Source organism: Camelus dromedarius, chromosome Y (assembly GCF_036321535.1).
Source record: "Camelus dromedarius isolate mCamDro1 chromosome Y, mCamDro1.pat, whole genome shotgun sequence".
NCBI classification, from domain to species: domain Eukaryota; kingdom Metazoa; phylum Chordata; class Mammalia; order Artiodactyla; family Camelidae; genus Camelus; species Camelus dromedarius.
The window spans coordinates 5,427,113-5,434,838 of record NC_087473.1 but is presented as its reverse complement, the minus strand read 5'-3'; the positions used below and the strand labels follow the sequence as shown (position 1 = coordinate 5,434,838).

Sequence of the window (7,726 nt, the reverse complement as noted above, 5' to 3'; positions counted from 1 at the left end):
AAGAGCAGCAAGAAGACAAGAATGTTCTCTCTTACCACTTTTATTCAATATATTATTGGAAATTCCAGCCATACCTATCCAAAATTAAAGTAAGTAAAATATAGCTAATTAAGAAAATGAGTAAAAGTATCTGTTTGCAGAGGACATACTTTAAGCAGAAATCCCAATGATGGCATGAGAAATCTACTAGGGATTATCAAAGCATTTGGTAAAATTTTACAATGGAAAATTAATATAAAGAAATCTTGTATTTCTACACACTAACAAGCTAACAAATAGAGTAAGTGAGGGAACTGTCTCATTTACAGTTGCATTATAAAAAAACAAAATATCTAGAAATGTATCCAACCAAGGAGGTAAATGACCTATACTCAGAAAACTATAAAATATTTATAAAAGAAATTGAAGATGAGGCAAATAGATGAAAGGATATACTCTGTTCATAGATTAAGGAAAATTAATTGTTTAAATGACAGTACTAACCAAGAAGGTACACAAATTAAACTCAGTGCCTATCAAACTACCAAGGGCATTTTCAGAAAATAACAATAAATAATTCTAAAATTTACATGTAATCACAAAAGAGTTGAAATCACTAAAAAAGAAAAAAATACAAAAATGAAAACAAACAAAGAAAAAAACTACTTTGAGAAAGAACAAAGAGGATGTATCACTGTCCCTGATTTAAAACTACAATACAAAGCTACGGTAATAAAAAATATGGTACTGGCACAGAACAAACAGAATAATGGAACACAACAGAGTGCGTAAATTGAAATCAGACAAAATGGTTATGTAGCCCATTACAAAAAAATGAATATACAGTGGGGGAAAGATAACCAAAAGGCACATGAAACCGTGCATCATCATTAACCATCAGAAAAATGCAAGTCCAAAACACAAAGGGATTTTATGTCAGTGCTGTGAAAATGACTATTATCAAAAAGATAACAAATATAAGTGTTGGTGAGGATATAAGGAAAAGAACCCTGATGCACTGCTAGAGTGAAAGTAAATTTCTGCTGCCACTTTGGAAAATAGTATGGAATTTTATCTAAAAATTAAAAATGAAATGTGATCCAACAATTTCATATCTGGATACTTATTCCAACAGATATATACACTAATCAGAAAAGATAAATTCAAACCTATATTCACTGCAGCATTATTTAAAATAGCCAGGAAGTAGAAGAAAATTAATTGCTCATCAGTAGATGATGCATAAAGAAGATGTGCATTTATAGTATATATATCTACCCATCTATTAACTACAGATTTATCTATATTTATAGATATATATACAGATAGATAGATAGATAGATAGATAGATAGATAGATAGATAGATAGATAGATAGATATAAAAACACACACACATAAAAGTACAATGGCTTATTATTCATCTATAAAAAGAGTAAGTTCTTCTCATTTGCAACAAATGGGTAGACTAAGAGGGTAATATACTAAGTTACATACGTCAGACAGAGAAAGACAAATGTTAATGATTTTACTCACATTTGGAATTTAAAACAAATGATCATAAAAAACATAAAAGGAGTTATACATATAGAAAGGAACAGGTTGTTCAAAAGAAGGAGGCAAATGGGGTGAGGAAAAAGAAATTGTTGAGGAAACTTAAGAGAAAATTTTCCAGTTGCAAATTAAATGAGTCAGGGACAAGAAATATACTGTATGGGTAATAGTAAATAACTATGAAATATCTTTAAATAGCAACATATCATAACTAGATTTATTCTGCTGATCAGTTTGAAATGTATTAAAAGTAGCAAAGAGTACGTTGTGTAAGGGAAACTAACATTGTGTGATAGATTAAAGTACACTTCAAAAACAAACAAACATAATTATAGAAAAAAATCAGATTTGTAATTAACAGAGGCAGGAGTTGGGAAAGGAGAATTAGATTAATGCACTCAAAAGGTACAAGCCACCAGCCATAAAATAATCGTGTGCTAGGGAGGCAACATAGTAACATGATAAATACAATTACTACTGCTCTATGTTATATATGAAAGTTTTTAAGGGAGTAGACAATAAATTTTCTCATCACAACCAAAAACCAAATTGTATGTCTTTAATATTGTATCTAAATTAGATAATGAATTCTCCCTAAAGTTGCTAGGATATTTATTTCATGATATATGTAAATCAAACCACTTTCCTGTGCACCTAAACTTACACAATGATTTATGCCAATTAAATAAAAATGTTGAAGGAAAAATGGAAAGGCAATGATCAGTTTTTTCCATGTCATTTTTCATGATTGTTATTGCAGCATGTAAACTTGAGTCACAATGTATTTATCCTAGGAAAGATACTAATAAATAAGTGATTCTAATAAATAATACATAAAGATACTAATAAAATTTGTGTTTTCCCATGTCTTAAAATATCTTCATGATAACAGCCAACTGCTTCTGTAGGCATCAAAATTTCACTCTGTGTATTCATCTGAGAATACGGAATGGATGCAAAAGTTAACACTGGCTTCTTTTGCTGTGAGTGATAAAGTTCACTGTCTCTGGCAGAGGGTGTCATCTCCCCAACAACATCTACAAGAAAGAAACGTGCTCAGTTGCTATAAATTTCAGCATGGTAAAATCTCAGAACTCCTACACTTCTTAACTGGCAATGGGAATGAAATACTGACAAAGACTTCATTTTGGTTAACAATGTGGTGTTTTCTCTTGGTTGCATTAGGGGATGTGAGGTTAAACCCTGAGATCCAAAACAAACATTCTTGCTCAAGTGCTGGCAAAGAAGTGTAAAAGTTCTGCATTATTAGGACTGAGGACTGCTTTCAAAATGATGACTATGCTCACTCTACTTCAGGTAGTCCAAGGAAAGAAAGGCTATTGCAATATCTAGGTGAACGGGAATAAGTCAGTGGTTCAGTCTCTATAAATTATTCAAGGTGTATTCAAAGACAAAATAAGTTGTGTCAACAATGAGAATTAAAAGAAATCTTAGACATAAGCCTAAGTTTAAAGGAGACACAGTCCTGTGCTGGGCTCTGAGGACTGGAGTATGTATATACATTAGTCCAATTCAGAGATTCAGTGACTTGGCCCTAGCATCAACTCCGGATTCAGTGAACAGGTAACAATTAGTATACTATGAGAATTATAATCTACCTCTCCCTGATCTGAAGAAAATCTGGTGGATCAATGAAACTCTTAATTCACAGAGATTCTGCCAGATGGAGAAGAATAACTCACTGATGAATCAACTAACACAATCTTACCTACTGCTTAACAATCCATCTTCACACACACACAAACAGTGGTAGAGAGATTTTCAGTATTTTGTGGGAAGAATTCAGTGGGCAGAGCATAGGGAATACTTTTCAAAGCACCAGCCAACTTTTGTACTTTTGCCAATAGTCTAGAATTCCCAGGTAGATAAGTACTGATGGACAAACAAACAATATGCTTGTTTAGGAATTCTAATTTTGAAAATAAACTGTAGCTTTTGACTTATCAGTATAGAACCTTGTTAAGATGATCACGGTAAGACACACTGTCTGATAAGAGAGCTGGAAACTAGCTGCTGAACCAGCCCATCTGAACCCCAGACTGCTAATGTAAACAACAACATAGCCACCATCAGAGTTGAGCTGGAAAACTTAAAATCTTCATGTTTCTGTTGTAGGAGCAACCACTGCTTTCCAGACAAAGTTCTCCTGCTGCAAGTGGGCTCTTTTCTTCTCTTGGTAAAGGTCATATTGGTGGAATGTGGCTAGAGCTTACGTTGGTCCATTTGCCCATTCTCCAGATTATAAAAGGCTTTCTTCACAACTGGTGACACATTTTCAGGACTCAGTATTGCCATTCCATTCTTATTAGCTGACACTGGCTGCATGATTGTGAGCAGAAGCCTTAGGTTCCCTGTACTTGCCTACAATTTTTCCAGCATTTCAGGGCATTTCACATTCTGAAAACGCTTCACATTTTATTTTAAATTAATGGGAAATAGACAAAGTCTTCCATGAATATTTTATATTTCCAAGTATCTTCAGAAATTTGGTATTCTTGCATTTGGACAAATTTTAAATCTACCACCCTCAACTCCTTCTAGTCCACACATTTTAGAATTCAATTTTGTTACTGAATACAACCACCCCAAGTAAGGGGCTAGTACCTCTTAGAAATTCCTGTGTGAAAGTTAGAAGGGGCACAATCTATGTGGGGTGTATAAACCTACTTTAAATGTTTGCAATGGCAATGTTCCTTCTGGACAAAACTCTGATTCAAACAGGTAAATTAATTAGAAGACAATATAGTTATTGGTATGGGGATGAGAATTAGTTAATTTGGGGTTGGTGTGTGAGGAAGAGACAGCAAAATATCCAGCAAATGAGAATGGAATGCTTTAGGCCTCTGGAGGCATGAATAACCCTACCTCCTGTACCTACCTCCACATACTGTCTGGAGAGACTAGTACTTGGGCTATTGAAAGAGCTAATTTGTGGTGAAGAGTAAAGATCATAACGAAATAGTTTGAAAACCATGAGTTTTGTTGTTTCAGAAAGTAGATTTTGCTTAAAGTCAACACTTATTTTTCATTCACTAAATACTAAAATGCATCCTGTGGCATGTGCTGTGCTTAATGTGCTGAGGAAAGGGGGATAGACAGAAAATATCTAGAGGAGGTGGTTTCTGTGCTAAGACTGGGAAAGTCTAAGTAGGTAAAAGGAGGACATCATAAGTTCAAGGATGAGCTGGAGCAAAAGATGTGAGTTTGGAGTTAACATGGTTGACAAGCATTTGCCTGGATGTATCTCCAGATACACTGAAACATAAAGATATGCCAAGGTAGTATAAAAAATGACTAAACTATGTTGAGATTGTGGGATTAGAATTGGAAAGGTTTTAAGTGCCACCCTGAGGACATAAGCTTGCCTTGGCTGCAACATAAAAGCAAAATAAAGTATTCACCAGATAATATAGTGTAGACTCTTGAGGGGAGGAAATGAATGCACCAATTGGAATGCTTTGAGAACAGCACAAATAAGACTATAAATAAAATTACTTCTGAAATTCTACCACATGTATAATGTGCCATCTGAGACTACATCATGAGCCCTTTATGATTTCAGGGATGACAAAATAGAGACCATGATCCCTTGGCCTTTTTCTGCATTTATCTCCTGTTCTAACCTAATCTAACTTAAAACATTTAATACTTTCCAGGATGAACCAGAAGCCACTTAGTACATTTTCCTCTCTACATATTTTAGTCTTGTCCCAATTCTTCCATTTTCTCCCCTTCCTTACAAGAAATTATTCAAATTTACTCCCATAATTTTCCATCAAATGATCATATCAATCAAATATATCTTTTTATTTAATGTTAACATTGTCTCCCATTTTACTCTTAAATGTATTTAAAAAATAAGGAAAATACTGGTACACATGTATGTTTATTGTTTAAATAAGAAATTTGCAGATATTTGTTGACATTTTCCAAAATCAATTTTAATCTGTTATCCTGCATTGTCTGGTAGTCCTCTGGTAGATCAGTTGTAATTAGGATGACGTTCATATACTGCAGTTGGCTGATGAGTTGGCCGTGAAAGAAAGGTAGCTGATGAATCAGCTATCACTGGCACTGGAAACTGTGGGTTGCTGTCTCGTTGAAGTTTAGGAAAAGGACCTTCATTTGCTGATATGTCATGATATCTATTTGGAAAAGTAGAAGGCTCCACCATCAGTCCAAGATAATTGCTCTGTATGGGAGATAAGGTACTGTACTGAGAAGTAGAGGTTGTATTTGTAATGAAATTCACAACATGGCCATTTGCTTCAGTGTATTTGCTTTCTGAGTGCACGTGGAAAGTGGTCAACTGATTTAAAATAGCACATTTATCCACTGCAATTTGTTCTGGTGGTCTAACTGACATTGATGATATAGGAGAAATATCACCTCTCATAGGGGTTCTTATATCACCAATTATGTGGCTAGTAGAGGGCTTTCTTTTTAGAGGTATGTTTAAATTTGCAGAAGGTAAAAATGCACTTTCTCCTCTAGTGTCAGCCACAAAACCAGAATTATAATCATCCACATTACCCCCTGCTTTAAAGGGCTTCTTGTTGAAATCTTGAGACAATGAAGATACCAGAGAAGTATTTTTAATCCCAACTCTTCTTTTTATTCTCACTAAAAGCTGGGGAAAGCCTCATTTAACATTCGGATTATGATAGACTTGCAGCTACAAACAAAGTAGAAATATTTTAGTATTACTTTAAGCCAAAATACAAGACTTCAATAAGCATAATCTAAAAACCTCAGATTTCACACTTACTATACTAATATAGTATCATCAAAATATGAACATTGCTGACAATTTTTTGAAATTCCTTATTTGGAAAATACACATTTAAATAGTATAGTCATCAATTTTAAAACCTTAGCATTTGCAGTAACGGTGAATGCCCCTTTTTAAAAGCAGCTTTAATACCTTTATTTAGATTTCTGATAAGATTCATAGTTGCTTGCAAAGTTTCTCATAATCTTGAATACTTAATGCACTGTCCTCATTTTTTAGAAAAAATAAAGTATTTTAGCCTTAGTAGTTTTATACAATTTTCAAAATCTAGCTTTACATTTATATTACCATAGATTACTGTACAAAATAAAATTTTATATATAAGTTATGAAGTGGTGACTAAAATTTCTGAATACCTTGCTTAAAACAGAGACTCCTTTTTCTTCTGCCAGAAAGTCAGTTAGACAAGCAGATCTTTGAACATTCTGCCGCACTTTACTAAACCCGTAAACGTTAAGCTGTCTAACTAAACTTTTCATACTTCCAGTTTCAAATATTCTGAAAGGGGCCTTTCTTTATAAAACATCCTTCTTAAAGACATCTTCATCGATCACTATGGAGGTTCCATTATCATTCCACCAGATGGATTGAAATTGGTCACTCCCAACCATTTTCCAGAGTTTTCTTGGAAATGTCAGAGAACGAAAATCATTATCTGCAGCTGGTTCAGAAACTCAATGTGTGTAACATGGTCTTTTTATCAAGGATTCTTCACACAAAGTATGAAAAGCATTTTCTTCAATCATAGACCTCATGTCCAAGTCCCCAGAAAATGTTTGATCACACAATAGAGTTCTACTGCCATTTCGTGAATCAGTTGCTCCATTTTTAGGAGGCAAATCTTGAGTTTATGAGGAAACTTGTGCCATCAGAAATAACTTTTTCAGAGCTCCTTTTCTAATCTGCATGATTTTGAGCACTGCAGTTTCAAATGCTGCTTTGGCAGGCCTGCACACATAAACTGCTAGGCCATCACAGTCGTTCTCAACCTGAGTAGCTGTGACATCACAAAATGACTGGTCTCCTAGCAACCCAAGTGTAACATTCAGCCAGTGTTTAGTTCTCATTCATCCAGTTAAAATGAAACATGTAGGATGTTTATTTTTACAGTGTGATCTGCAAATATTATTCCCACAACATCTTTTTAAATAAATTAAATATGGGGTCTATGAAATAAAACCAATCTCCTTCCTTTTGTACACAAATTTATACCAGATTGGTGAAAAGAGCAGAAATAATGCACTAAATAAATAAACGAATTTTAAAATTTTGGAATTTAAATTGATATTTGGGTAAAAGCTGTACAAAATAGGTACAACTATTTCATTATCATTTGTTAGTAAAATGAAACATAATTTGATTTCGATATGGAAGTAGTTATT

General features: G+C 33.9%; 1 pseudogene; it reads right to left on the bottom strand.

Annotated features, from left to right (window-relative positions):
* Window positions 1-5,534: 5,534 nt before the first annotated feature.
* On the bottom strand, window positions 5,535-7,213 carry LOC135320438 (heat shock transcription factor, Y-linked-like; annotated as a pseudogene).
* Between the last annotated feature and the right edge of the window lie 513 nt (window positions 7,214-7,726).